The following is a 15,324-nucleotide window of genomic DNA, read 5'->3' on the forward strand; positions in this document are numbered from 1 at the left end:
CCCGGAAGCTACGACACTACTTTCAAGAGTGTTCAATCACAGTAGCATCGGAAATACCACTCAACGATATTATAAACAACTGTGACGCAATGGGCCAGATTGCAAAATGGGCCATCGAGCTCCTCCCGTTCGACATAACTTATAGGCCACGGCGAGCTATCAAGTCGCAAGTTTTGGCCGACTTCATCGCAGAATGGACGGAGGCCGAACTCCCTAAAGAGGACGGCACATATTCAAACTGGATCATGCACTTCGACGGTTCCAAAATGTTGGCCGGACTAGGGGCCGGCGTCGTTTTGACGTCCCCCACAGGAGACACAGTTCAATATGTACTCCAGATTATGTACACGGACTCCAACAATGCAGCCGAATATGAGGCCCTTTTACATGGTCTCCGGATGGCAGTATCCATGGGCATTCAACGCCTAGAGGTGCGCGGGGATTCAAACCTCGCTATATCCCAAATAAATGGAGACTTCGATGCCAAGGATCCAAAAATGGCAGCTTACCGCAACGCTGTCCTCAAAATGTCAGCTCGGTTTGAGGGGCTCGAATTTCACCATATAGCCCGAGAAAACAATCAGGCGGCAGACGTCCTGGCACGCATCGGTGCAAAATGCGATGCGGTCCCCCAACATCTTCCTGGAAAGGCTGTTCAAGCCATCCGTAGTATGGGAAGGGGAACATGGCAATATTAGCCCGGACCCAACCGCATTGTCCGACGCCGAACAATCTGACATAATCGGAGGCTCTGCCAATGAAATCACAACCTCAGCCCACGTACTAATGGCCGTTATTACCCCGTCGACAGAACCATTCCTAGCCTACCTTACTAGGCAGGAACTCCCAGAGGACCAAAACGAGGCACGTTGTATAGTTCGGCGATCTAAAGCCTATAAAGTCCATGAGGGAGAACTTTATAAGAAAAGCACTACCGGAGTCCTTCAAAGGTGCATCTCCGAAGAGGAAGGGCAGAACCTGCTGGCTGAAATTCATGCCGGACTCGGTGGCCATCACGCCGCAGCTCGGCCCCTTGTAAGCAAGGCTTTCCGTACAGGCTTTTATTGGCCGACGGCCCAGGCGGACGCTCAGGACTTGGTCCAACGATGCGCCGGTTGCCAACTTTTTGCAAACCAAAGCCATATGCCACCACCACCCTCCAAACTATCCCCATCACTTGGCCTTTCGCGGTCTGGGGGCTTGACATGGTGGGACCCCTTAAAGGCGGAACCCACAAGAAAAAATACTTACTGGTCATGGTGGATAAGTTCACCAAATGGATAGAAGCCAAGCCTGTTAAGACGGCCGAATCCGGACCTGTGATAGACTTTATATCCGGGGTCGTACATCGTTATGGCGTCCCCCACAGCATCATCACCGATAACGGCACGAACTTTACGGCCGATGAGGTAAAACTCTGGTGCAAAAACATGGGCATCAAGCTCGATTATGCTTCCGTCTATCACCCACAAACTAACGGTCAGGTCGAACGTGCAAATGGTCTCATCATGAGCGGCATCAAACCCAGATTAGTGCGGTCCCTCAAGGAATCTAACACGCACTGGGTAGAGGAGCTCGACTCCGTACTCTAGGGGCTGCGGACTATGCCGAATCGCACCACCGGATACACACCATTTTTTATGGTGTACGGCGCAGAGGCAGTCTTGCCCTGTGACATAATTAATGACTCACCTCGAGTGCGCATGTACAAAGAAAGGGAAGCCGAGCTCGATCGGCAGGACGGTTTGGACGCCTTAGAGGAGGAGCGCGACGTGGCAAAAGCCTGTTCCGCATTCTATCAACAGCAGGCTCGAAGATATCAAAGCAGAGAAGTGCGGGCCAAAAACTACAACGTTGGCGAATTAGTTCTACGCCTGCCGGACAAGAAAAAGGACAAGCTGAAGCCCAAGTGGGAAGGTCCCTTCATAATCGACCAAGTCCTGACTGGTGGAGCATACCGCCTGCGAGATGCGTCAGATAACCGACTCGAGCCGAACCCATGGAACGCAGCCCGTCTCCGAAGATTCTATGCCTAGCGTCAGACTCTGTGTTTGTCTCCTTCCTCTATCCATTTTTTACATTTCCTGTCTTACATTTCTCTCCTTCCCCTCTTTTCTTTTATAGCCCTTAAAGGCTCCTCAAGTGACGTGCTACTCGCGCTCATTAAACCTGGGGCCTTCTCTAACAGAAGCTTATTTATACGGGCTTCACGCCCACCACATGTGTCAAACTTCCGCATGTACCTTTTCTTCACCATTATATGCATCGATATGACTTAAGTTTTGGCCAAGCTGGGTTGCCTGGCTCATGTGCTTACCCATACGTTCTCGATTGTTCGGCTAGGTGGTAAAGGGAGCACCTCTGCGATTGTTACTGCCGGATCAGCCGGATGTGTACCTCAGACTGGGTGAAGCCGAAAGCTAGCGTTCTTAAGGGAATATTCGGTCGGTGAACTAAAAGATGACCTTTTTTACTTATTTATATATATGCCCCCAGATGATTTTCCTGCGTTTGCAGTCCGGACATGCACTTTAGGGCATGCCTCCCAGAGAAAGGAACCCCTAACGAAACTATTCTCTCTGGAAGATGTTTCTTACTAACCATGTAATATAACATAACTAGTTGGGCACTTGTCTGATAAAGCACTAATGACCCCTACGCCTGGTCTCCATGCATACCCTGGTTCTTACATAACCGGTAGGGTATTCGGACACACTCCAGACCGTCAGGCCCTGAGGTTGAAGCGAAAAGGTCGGCAACGACAAACGATCTACAATCCGGCTAGAAGGCATTACACATGTCAATTAAAAATTACATAGTCACTCTGACTGATTGTATTCCTCTTCAATACCATCTAACAGGCTGTCTAACTTACAGTCCTATTGGGAATACTTTGCGGCCAATTCTACTTGGCCGTACACTAAGCTTACAGGGATCTCCTTCCCGTCAGGCCCCATAGGTCCGACCTCGGCCATGTGGTTTGGGTCAGACTTCGTGTACCGCATCTTCACCATGGCCCAGGCCTCCCTAGCGCCTTGTCGGCAGGCCGATATCTTCCACAACCGGAAGCGCCGCCGAGCTCCCTTAAGCTTCTCCGAAAGCTCTCCAAGGCCCTCGGGCATGGAGTGGGAAGGCCATAAGGCTCGGGCAACGCCTCGCATCGCCTGCCGAACTCGCTCATGCAGTTGCAAGAGCTCGGGAAGAAGGTCACCCGTAGAACCGGGCATCTCCTCTGCAGGACGACCCGATAGCATACCTACAGACATTACTCTATTAGTTGACTTCCTCGCCGAACTCTTTTCTTTCAAAGATTCGCTTAAGCACTTACTAAATATGCCGCGTCGAAGCCGCTGATTCTCCTTAGTAGAGTCCGACAGCTGGCCACGAACATCTTTAAGTTCAACGTCCAGCTTGGTGTTGGCATCCTGAAGATCATTCTTCTCCCGCCTCACCCTTGTCAACATACTCTCACTGGCCTTTAGCCGGCGCAAGAGTTGTTGCCTCTCCGGATCTAGTCCGGCGCCATCTGTAATATGATTTATCAGATTTACACCCACGCCGCAAACGCCGCACTTTGCAAGATACTAATCTTTCAAAGTGTATCTTACCAGAGGGGGTCTCTTTAGGCTCCCTTGTCGCGGCTAGTGCGGCCTCCAGTTGGGCTTTGCACTCTTCCAGCTCCTGGGACAGTACGGTATTCTTCTCTGTAAGAACCTGCATAACAAATGATCCTTAAATCAGTTACCCTCACTGTTTCAAGTCTCGGGGGCTACTGGTATATATATATATTTACCAAAATTTTCTTACCTGTATGTCTTTTACATATTGCTCCGTGGCTCTGGCTAAACCATTTTGAGCGGCACGAAGATACGCATCTCCCGAATTGAAGGCATCTAATGCCTCTTGGGAGAAACAAGCGTCACGAAGAACTGTCCGGCGACGCTTTTGGTTCATGGCACTCTCCACCTCGGAATTGGTGGCAGACAGTCTGTCTGCATCCTCTGTCGGAGGAGCGTCCGGTGCGCGCCTTGTGTTCGCTTCCGCTTCCAGGCCAGGCGTTGGAGCCCTGGCTGGTGGAGGCGCGATTGGCAACCTCTCCGGATGTAGTCCGGCGAGGTCTCTTCGTCCTGAAGACAGCACGAACGTTAATATGCCCTGAAGGAATAACACCAGGCAAAAAGAGGGTGCGCTATTCCTTTGCGCCGACGTCTCAGTCTGGACTACATTCCCTTTTACCCCACGGGGCCCTACGGCCCCTCGTTGGCTAGCCGCCGCAGGTTCGGCCTCCCGCCTCGGAAACCTCCCCTGCAAAACACGGCCGTTGTCAAGAAAACTGAAATGCGTGAGAATGGATTCCTTCTCAAGGGGATGAGACTCCGCTCTCTGTTACCTGGGAGGCCGGGATTAACCCTGGGTAATCAGCCGTAATGGCCACCAAGGTATTGTCCTTGCTTAGCTGATGAAACACCCCGTCAATCAGCTCCACCAATATGTCCGGATCCTCTTCGGAGTCCGGATCGAGGGACCGTTCTGGATCCTCGGGCTGTGGGGGACGGCTGTTTATATCCTTTACTTCCTGCCGCAGTTCCTGCATTGAAATCGGAAGACTACATATTTAATCATGGGAATATAAAACGGATGGGCAAGCACAATTGTCCACTTACCCAACTTGGAGGGTTGTACATAGAAAATCCGCCCTGCGGGTTGTCGCGGAGGAATTCCTCCTCTTCTCCCGTGTACAAAGAGGATAAGATCTTTACTAGAGCGGCAGCTGAGGCTGGCCCCTTACGACCGTAACGGGTGGCGTCATCCTCCCCGTTAAAATCCCACATGGGGTGGCCTCTATATTGAAGCGGCTGCACCCCCTGCATAATGCATGCGGCCATGACTTCAATCATGGTTAGTCCGGAATGAGCCAATAGTCTTATCCGACCCATCAGGTGAAGGACGTCCCTGTCGCCTTCTCTTTGAGAGCTCCGCGGACGCCAGCTTAGGCGTTTCTTTAAGGGAGCACTGTTGAATTCGGGGAGACCGACCCGGATAGGATCCGGCAGCGGGACATCATCTATATAAAACCATTCCGAAGGCCAGTCCTCGGACGCCTTCTTTGGGGTTCCGGATAGATATCCGGTCCCGGCGATACGCCACACTTCGGCTCCGCCCACTTGATATATAGACCCCTCTTGAGAGCGGGGCACCAGGCAGAATAACCTCTTCCACAGCGCGAAATGAGCCTCAACACCCAAGAATAGCTCGCAAAGGGCGACGAAGCCCGCGATATGCAATATAGAGGCGGGCGTGAGATTGTGCAGCTGGAGGCCGTAGAACTCCAGAAGCCCACGGAGAAATGGATGAATTGGAAATCCAAGTCCTCTTACTAGATAAGGGACGAGGCACACCCGCTCTCCTTTGGAGGGATTGGGGGTGCTCTCCGCTTGCTCTCCGCCATTATAGGTGGCGAGTCCGGCTCGGACCGGGACCATATAGGCCTGAGGGAGAAATCCCTTGGCCTGAAGCGACACTAGCTCGCTGTGCGGGATGGAGCACCTCTCCCAGTCTCCAGGTTTAGGACTGGAAGGGCGAGAGGAGGAGCTGCGACGGCTGGCCATGTTGGAATGGACCTTTGCTGGAGGCGCTCTGATGATTACTCGCGGAGAGGAGAAGGTGTGGTTTGGATCTGAATCCCCCATCCCATTAAATAGGCGGCTCATTTATGCGGCTAGGGGTGTGAATGTAAAAACACCCCGACTTTTTGCATTCGTTTAACACGTGGAAGACGGCCATTATTGGGCGTGGAAGCCAAGATGCGCTACATTACGAAAATCGGACATTATTCAGCAGGTACACGGAATTTGGAGAAGAACCCGCCTTGCAATGCCGAAGACAATCTGCGCGCCGGACTCGTCGTCATTGAAGCCTGGTTCGGGGGCTACTGAGGGAGTCCTGGATTAGGGGGTGTCCGGGTAGCCGGACTATACCTTCAGCCGGACTCCGGGACTATGAAGATACAAGATTGAAGACTTCGTCTCGTGTCCGGATGGGACTTTCCTTGGCGTGGAAGGCAAGCTTGGCGATGCGGATATTTAGATCTCCTACCATTGTAACCGACTTTGTGTAACCCTAACCCTCTCTGGTGTCTATATAAACCGGAGGGTTTTAGTCCGTAGGACAACTTCATCATACAACAACCATACCATAGGCTAGCTTTTAGGGTTTAGCCTCCTGGATCTCGTGGTAGATCTACTCTTGTACTACCCATATCATCAATATTAATCAAGCAGGACGTAGGGTTTTACCTCCATCAAGAGGGCCCGAACCTGGGTAAAACATCGTGTTCCTTGCCTCCTGTTACCATCCGGTCTAGACGCATAGTTCGGGACCCCCTACCCGAGATCCGCCGGTTTTGACACCGACACAGACCTTGACCCAATCTGTGATCATGGGGCAGGGGAGTTTCTGATCTTGGAAGTTCGGGCTCCGGGATGTTGCCCTGTGGGTTCGGTATGCAGCCTGATTCTGGATTCAGGGTTGGGGCGGTGTTCTCCCGTGAGCGAGTATCCTGTTCAGAGAGCTCGGGAATCCGGACATAGTTCGTCCTCAGGATAGAGGGAGAATCGCCGCATTGCTCCTCCACCACCGCTATCTGATGGGTGACCGGCGGAGAGTTAATCTCCCTTTGGTCGGGTTTAAGCCCGATCCGATCGTAGTCCATAGTGACTCCCAGAGCGGCAATGCGATCCAAGAGCTCGTTCAAAGAGGAGAGCTCCATTGGATCCATCTGCTCAGAAAATTTTGAGCCGATGTGGAGGCTATTTTTGATGACCCGAGAGGTCATCGTTGGCGCAGCGGCCGAGCGGGCGGTCATGACGAAGCCGCCTAGTCGGAGACTTTGGCCTACAGCCAGGGCTCCCCCAGAGGTGATGTTGTCCTTGACAACGAGGCGAGCCATCTTCCTTATGATGACGACACAGTGGAACTCTCAATGAAAGCACCAATGTCGGTGTCAAAACCGACGGAGCTCGGGTAGGGGGTCCCGAACTGTGCGTCTAAGGCAAATGGTAACAGGAGGCAAGGGACACGATGTTTACCCAGGTTCGGGCCCTCTTGATGGAGGTAATACCCTACGTCCTACTTGATTGTTCTTGATAATATGAGTAGTAAAAGAGTTGATCTACCACGAGATCGAAGAGGCTAAACCCTAGAAGCTAGCCTATGGTATGATTGTATGTTGTCCTATGGACTAAAACCCTCCGGTTTATATAGACACCGGAGGGGGCTAGGGTTGCACAAGGTCGGTTACAAAGGAGGAGATATACATATCCGTGTTGCCTAGATTGCCTTCCACGCCAAGTAAAGTCCCATCCGGACACGAGATGAAGTCTTCAATCTTGTATCTTCATAGTCCAACAGTCCGGCCAAAGGATATAGTCCGGCTGTCCGGAGACCCCCTAATCCAGGACTCCCTCAACCAACCCAAGGCCCACACGCTTTCGAAGAACAAAGTGAAGGCCCTCAACCTCATGAACAAGACCAAGGGCAAGATCAATCTCGAGACGGTGTTGAATCACCAAGTGATGCCCAAGGTCAAGTTCTCTCCTTCGAGCAAGTTCAAGATCAAGAGCTACCTCAAGATCAAGAACAAGCTCAAGACGGCGCTCAAGATGATCAAGTGACCGCTCCTCGACTCACCCCCGAGGAGGAATTGGAGCGTCGTGCCGCCAAGATTGCATCCAAGCTCTCCACCAAGGGTCATCTCATGAAGAATGTGCTTGTAAGCATTCAAAAGGGGGTAAACACTCGTAGACAATTGGCAAACTATTGTGAACATCACGTGTTTGTCTCTTGTGTTGAACCCCAAAAGGTATATGAGGCGCTCGAAGATCCGGATTGGCTAAATGCCATGCATGAAGAACTCAACAACTTCGAGTACAGCAAGGTGTGGAGATTGGTGCCAAGGCCAACGGGGAACCGCAATGTCATTGGAACCAAGTGGATATTCAAGAACAAGCAAGATGCTCATGGGACCATCGTTCGCAACAAGGCAAGATTGGTGGCACAAGGCTACTCCCAAGTCGAGGGTATCGACTACGGTGAAACCTTTGCTCCCGTTTCTCGCCTTGAATCCATTCGTTTGTTGATTGTTTATGCTTCTCATCACAACTTTAAGCTGCAACAAATAGATGTGAAAAGTGCTTTTCTTAATGGTCCTATTAATGAGTTGGTATATGTCAAGCAACCCCCTGGGTTCGAGGATCCCTACTTTACCGATCATGTGTATCAACTCGATAATGCACTCTATGGCCTTAAACAAGCCCCACGTGCGTGGTATGACCACCTTACCGAGTTGCTACAAGATCGTGGATTTGAAGTTGGGATGATCGACCCCACTCTTTTTACTAAGAAGGTCAAAGGGGAGTTATTTGTGTGCCAACTATATGTTGATGATATTATCTTTGGTTCCCCTAACAAAGCTTTCAATGAGGAATTTGCCGCACTCATGACCTCTAAGTTCAAGATGTCTTCGATGGGAGAGTTGAAGTTCTTCCTTGGATTCAAAGTCAAACAAAGAAGAGAAGGAACCTTCATCAACCAAGCCAAATACACTCAAGACATGCTAAAGAGATTCAAGTTAAGTGATGCCAAGCTGGCTTCCACTCCAATGCCCACCAAGTGCCAACTTGACATTGATCCCAATGGTAAAACGGTGGATCAAAAGGTATATCACTCCATGATTGGCTCCTTGCTTTACCTTTGTGTATCTAGACCGGATATCATGTTCAGTATGGGAATTTGTGCATGGTTTCAAGCTGCACCTAAGGAAAGCCACTTTGTGGCAGTCAAGCGAATCTTTCGATATTTGGCTCATACCCCAAACTTTGGCTTATGGTACCCAAGAGGAGCAAACTTCAAGATCGTAGGATATTCTGACTCCGATTGGGCGGGAGACAAAGTGGATAGGAAGTCCACTTCCAGAGGGTGCCAATTTCTTGGTTGCTCTTTGGTGAGTTGGTCTTCCAAAAAGCAAAGTTGTGTGTCTCTCTCGTCCACCGAAGCGGAGTATGTGGCGGCCGGTAGTTGTTGTGCACAACTCTTATGGATGAGGCAAACTTTAAAGGATTATGGTGTCATTTGTGACAAAGTGCCTCTTTGGTGTGACAATGAAAGTGTCATCAAGATCTCTCTCAACCCGGTGCAACACTTCAAGACGAAGCATATTGAGATTCGGTATCACTTCATTCGGGATCATATTAGGCGAGGGGAGATTGAGCTCAACTATGTCAACACTCATGATAACCTTGCAGATATTTTCACGAAGCCCTTGGTGTTGGGGAACGTAGTAATTTCAAAAAATTTCCTACGCACACGCAAGATCATGTGATGCATAGCAACGAGAGGGGAGAGTATGATCTACATACCTAGTAGATCGACAACGGAAGCGTTTGGTTGATGTAGTCGTACGTCTTCACGGCCCGACCGATCAAGCACCGAAACTACGGCACCTCCGAGTTTTAGCACACGTTCAGCTCGATGACGATCCCCGGACTCCGATCCAGCAAAGTGTCGGGGAAGAGTTCCGTCAGCACGATGGCGTGGTGACGATCTTGATGTACTACTGCAGCAGGGCTTCGCCTAAACTCCGCTACAATATTATCGAGGACTATGGTGGCTGGGGGCACCGCACACGGCTAAGGAAAAAGATCACGTGGATCAACTTGTGTGTCTCTCGGGTGCCCCTGCCTTCGTATATAAAGGACTAAAAGGGGGGAGGCTGGCCGGCCAAGGAGGGCGCGCCAGGAGAGTCCTACTCCCTATGGGAGTAGGATTCCCCCCCCCCCCCAATCCTAGTTCGAATAGGATTCGCGGAAGGGGGAAAAGAGAGAGAGGGGCCGGCCCCCTCTCCTTGTCCTATTCGGACCAAGGGAGGGGAGGGGCGCGCGGCCCATGAGGGGCTGCCTCTTCTCTTTTCCACTAAGGCCCATCATGGCCCATATAGCTCCCGGGGGGTTCCGGTAACCTCCCGGTACTCCGGTAAAATCCCGATTTCACCCGGAACACTTCTGATATCCAAACATAGGCTTCCAATATATCAATCTTTATGTCTCGACCATTTCGAGACTCCTCGTCATGTCCGTGATCACATCCGGGACTCCGAACAACCTTCAGTACATCAAAATGCATAAACTCATAATACAACTGTCATCGTAACCTTAAGCGTGCGGACCCTACGGGTTCGAGAACAATGTAGACATGACCGAGACACGTCTCCGGTCAATAACCAATAGCGGGACCTGGATGCCCATATTGGCTCCTACATATTCTACGAAGATCTTTATCGGTCAGACCGCATAACAACATACGTCATTCCCTTTGTCATCGGTATGTTACTTGCCCGAGATTCGATCGTCGGTATTCCAATACCTAGTTCAATCTCGTTGCCGGAAAGTCTCTTTACTCGTTCTGTAATACATCATCCCACAACTAACTCATTAGTTGCAATGCTTGCAAGGCTTAAGTGATGTGCATTACCGAGAGGGCCCAGAGATACCTCTCGGACAATCGGAGTGACAAAACCTAATCTCGAAATACGCCAACCAAACATGTACCTTTGGAGACACCTGTAGTACTCCTTTATAATCACCCAGTTACGTTGTGACGTTTGGTAGCACCCAAAGTGTTCCTCCGGTAAACGGGAGTTGCATAATCTCATAGTTATAGGAACATGTATAAGTCATGAAGAAAGCAATAGCAACATACTAAACGATCGGGTGCTAAGCTAATCGAATGGGTCATGTCAATCAGATCATTCACTTAATGATGTGATCCCGTTAATCAAATAACAACTCATTGTTCATGGTTAGGAAACATAATCATCTTTGATTAACGAGCTAGTCAAGTAGAGGCATACTAGTGACACTTTGTTTGTCTATGTATTCACACATGTATTATGTTTCCGGTTAATACAATTCTAGCATGAATAATAAACATTTATCATGATATAAGGAAATAAATAAAAACTTTATTATTGCCTCTAGGGCATATTTCCTTCAGTCTCCCACTTGCACTAGAGTCAATAATCTAGATTACACAGTAATGATTCTCACACCCATGGAGCCTTGGTGTTGATCATGTTTTGCTCGTGGAAGAGGCTTAGTCAACGGGTCTGCAACATTCAGATCTGTATGTATCTTGCAAATCTCTATGTCTCCCACCTGGACTAGATCCCGGATGGAATTGAAGCGTCTCTTGATGTGCTTGGTTCTCTTGTGAAATCTGGATTCCTTTGCCAAGGCAATTGCACCAGTATTGTCACAAAAGATTTTCATTGGACCCGATGCACTAGGTATGACACCTAGATCGGATATGAACTCCTTCATCCAGACTCCTTCATTTGCTGCTTCCGAAGCAACTATGTACTCCGCTTCACATGTAGATCCCGCTACAACGCTTTGTTTAGAACTGCACCAACTTACAGCCCCACCGTTTAATGTAAACACGTATCCGGTTTGCGATTTAGAATCGTCCGGATCAGTGTCAAAGCTTGCATCAACGTAACCTTTTACGATGAGCTCTTTGTCACCTCCATATATGAGAAACATATCCTTAGTCCTTTTCAGGTATTTCAGGATGTTCTTGACCGCTGTCCAGTGATCCACTCCTGGATTACTTTGGTACCTCCCTGCTAGACTTATAGCAAGGCACACATCAGGTCTGGTACACAGCATTGCATACATGATAGATCCTATGGCTGATGCATAGGGAACATATTTCATATTCTCTCTATCTTCTGCAGTGGTCGGGCATTGAGTCTTACTCAACTTCACACCTTGTAACACAGGCAACAACCCTTTCTTTGATTGATCCATTTTGAACTTCTTCAAAACTTTGTCAAGGTATGTGGTTTGTGAAAGTCCAATTAAGCGTCTTGATCTATCTCTATAGATCTTAATGCCTAATATGTAAGCAGCTTCACCGAGGTCTTTCATTGAAACAACTTTTATTCAAGTATCCCTTTATGCTATCCAGAAATTCTACATCATTTCCAATCAGTAATATGTCATCCACATATAATATCAGAAATGCTACAGAGCTCCCACTCACTTTCTTGTAAATATAGGCTTCTCCAAAAGTCTGTATAAAACCAAATGCTTTGATCACACTATCAAAACGTTTATTCCAACTCCGAGAGGCTTGCACCAGTCGATAAATGGATCGCTGGAGCTTGCACACTTTGTTAGCTCCCTTTGGATCGACAAAACCTTCTGGTTGCATCATATACAACTCTTCTTCCAGAAATCCATTCAGGAATGCAGTTTTGACATCCATCTGCCAAATTTCATAATCATAAAATGCAACAATTGCTAACATGATTTGGACAGACTTAAGCATCGCTACGGGTGAGAAGGTCTCATCGTAGTCAATCCCTTGAACTTGCCGAAAACCTTTTGCAACAAGTCGAGCTTTGTAGACAGTAATATTACCGTCAGCATCAGTCTTCTTCTTGAAGATCCATTTATTCTCAATTGCTCGCCGATCATCGGGCAAGTCAACCAAAGTCCATACTTTGTTCTTATACATGGATCCCATCTTAGATTTCATGGCTTCAAGCCACTTTGCGGAATCTGGGCTCACCATCGCTTCTTCATAGTTTGTAGGTTCATCATGATCTAGTAGCATGACTTCCAGAACGGGATTACCGTACCACTCTGGTGCGGATCTTACTCTGGTTGATCTACGAGGTTCAGTAGTATCTTGTTCTGAAGTTTCATGATCATCATCATTAGCTTCCTCACTAACTGGTGTAGGTGTCATAGAAACAGTTTTCTGTGATGTACTACTTTCCAATAAGGGAGTAGGTACAATTACCTCGTCAAGTTCTACTTTCCTCCCACTCACTTCTTTCGAGATAAACTCCTTCTCTAGAAAGTTTCCGAATTTAGCAACAAAAGTCTTGCCTTCGGATCTGTGATAGAAGGTGTATCCAATAGTCTCCTTTGGATATCCTATGAAGACACATTTCTCCGATTTGGGTTCGAGCTTATCAGGTTGAAGCTTTTTCACATAAGCATCGCAGCCCCAAACTTTCAGAAACGACAACTTTGGTTTCTTGCCAAACCATAGTTCATAAGGCGTCGTCTCAACGGATTTTGATGGTGCCCTATTTAACGTGAATGCGGCCGTCTCTAGAGCGTACCCCCAAAACGATAGCGGTAAATCAGTAAGAGACATCATAGATCGCACCATATCTAGTAAAGTACGATTACGACGTTCGGACACACCATTATGCTGTGGTGTTCCGGGTGGCGTGAGTTGCAAAACTATTCCACAATTTTTCAAATGTACACCAAACTCGTAACTCAAATATTCTCCTCCACGATCAGATCGTAGAAACTTTATTTTCTTGTTACGATGATTTTCAACTTCACTCTGAAATTCTTTGAACTTTTCAAATGTTTCAGACTTATGTTTCATTAAGTAGATATACCCATATCTGCTCAAATCATCTGTGAAGGTGAGAAAATAACGATATCCGCCACGAGCCTCAATATTCATCGGACCACATACATTTGTATGTATGATTTCCAACAAATCTGTTGCTCTCTCCATAGTACCGGAGAACGGCGTTTTGGTCATCTTGCCCATGAGGCACGGTTTGCAAGTACCAAGTGATTCATAATCAAGTGGTTCCAAAAGTCCATCAGTATGGAGTTTCTTCATGCGCTTTACACCGATATGACCTAAACGGCAGTGCCACAAATAAGTTGCACTATCATCATCAACTCTGCATCTTTTGGCTTCAACATTATGAATATGTGTGTTACTACTATCGAGATTCAACAAGAATAGACCACTCTTCAAGGGTGCATGACCATAAAAGATATTACTCATATAAATAGAACAACCATTATTCTCTGATTTAAATGAATAATCGTCTCGCATCAAACAAGATCCAGATATAATGTTCATGCTTAACACTGGCACCAAATAACAATTATTTAGGTCTAATATTAATCCCGAAGGTAGATGTAGAGGTAGCGTGCCGACTGCGATCACATCGACTTTGGAACCGTTTCCCACGCGCATCGTCACCTCGTCCTTAGCCAATCTTCGCTTAATCCGTAGTCCCTGTTTCGAGTTGCAAATATTAGCAACAGAACCAGTATCAAATACCCAGGTGCTACTACGAGCATTAGTAAGGTATACATCAATAACATGTATATCACATATACCTTTGTTCACCTTGCCATCCTTCTTATCCGCCAAATACTTAGGGCAGTTCCGCTTCCAGTGACCAGTCTGCTTGCAATAGAAGCACTCAGTTTCAGGCTTAGGTCCAGGTTTGGGTTTCTTCTCTTGAGTAGCAACTTGCTTGCCGTTCTTTTTGAAGTTCCCCTTCTTCTTTCCTTTGCCCTTTTTCTTGAAACTAGTGGTCTTGTTGACCATCAACACTTGATGCTCCTTCTTGATTTCTACCTCCGCAGCTTTCAGCATCGCGAAGAGCTCGGGAATAGTCTTATTCATCCCTTGCATATTATAGTTCATCACGAAGCTCTTGTAGCTTGGTGGGAGTGATTGGAGAATTATGTCAATGACGCAATCATCTGGAAGATTAACTCCCAATTGAATCAAGTGATTATTATACCCAGACATTTTGAGTATATGCTCACTAACAGAACTGTTCTCCTCCATCTTGCAGCTATAGAACTTATTGGAGACTTCATATCTCTCAATCCGGGCATTTGCTTGAAATAGTAACTTCAACTCCTGGAACATCTCATATGCTCCATGACGTTCAAAACGTCGTTGAAGTCCCAATTCTAAGCCTTAAAGCATGGCACACTGAACTATCGAGTAGTCATCAGCTTTGCTCTGCCAGATGTTCATAACATCCGGCGTTGCTCCTGCAGCAGGCCTGGCACCCAGCGGTGCTTCCAGGACGTAATTCTTCTGTGCGGCAATGAGGATAATCCTCAAGTTACGGACCCAGTCCGTGTAATTGCTACCATCATCTTTCAACTTTGCTTTCTCAAGGAACGCATTAATATTCAACGGAACAACAGCACGAGCCATCTATCTACAAACAAGCATTAACAAGCAAGATACTTATCAGGTACTAAGTTTCATGATAAATTTAAGTTCAGTTAATTTACTTAAAGAACTCCCACTTAGATAGACATCCCTCTAATCCTCTAAGTGATTATGTGATCCAAATCAACTAAACCATGTCCGATCATCACGTGAGATGGAGTACTTTCATTGGTGAACATCACTATGTTGATCATATCTACTATATGATTCATGCTCGACCTTTCGGTCTCCGTGTTC

This window comes from Triticum dicoccoides, chromosome 4A (assembly GCF_002162155.2).
Source record: "Triticum dicoccoides isolate Atlit2015 ecotype Zavitan chromosome 4A, WEW_v2.0, whole genome shotgun sequence".
Taxonomy (NCBI): domain Eukaryota; kingdom Viridiplantae; phylum Streptophyta; class Magnoliopsida; order Poales; family Poaceae; genus Triticum; species Triticum dicoccoides.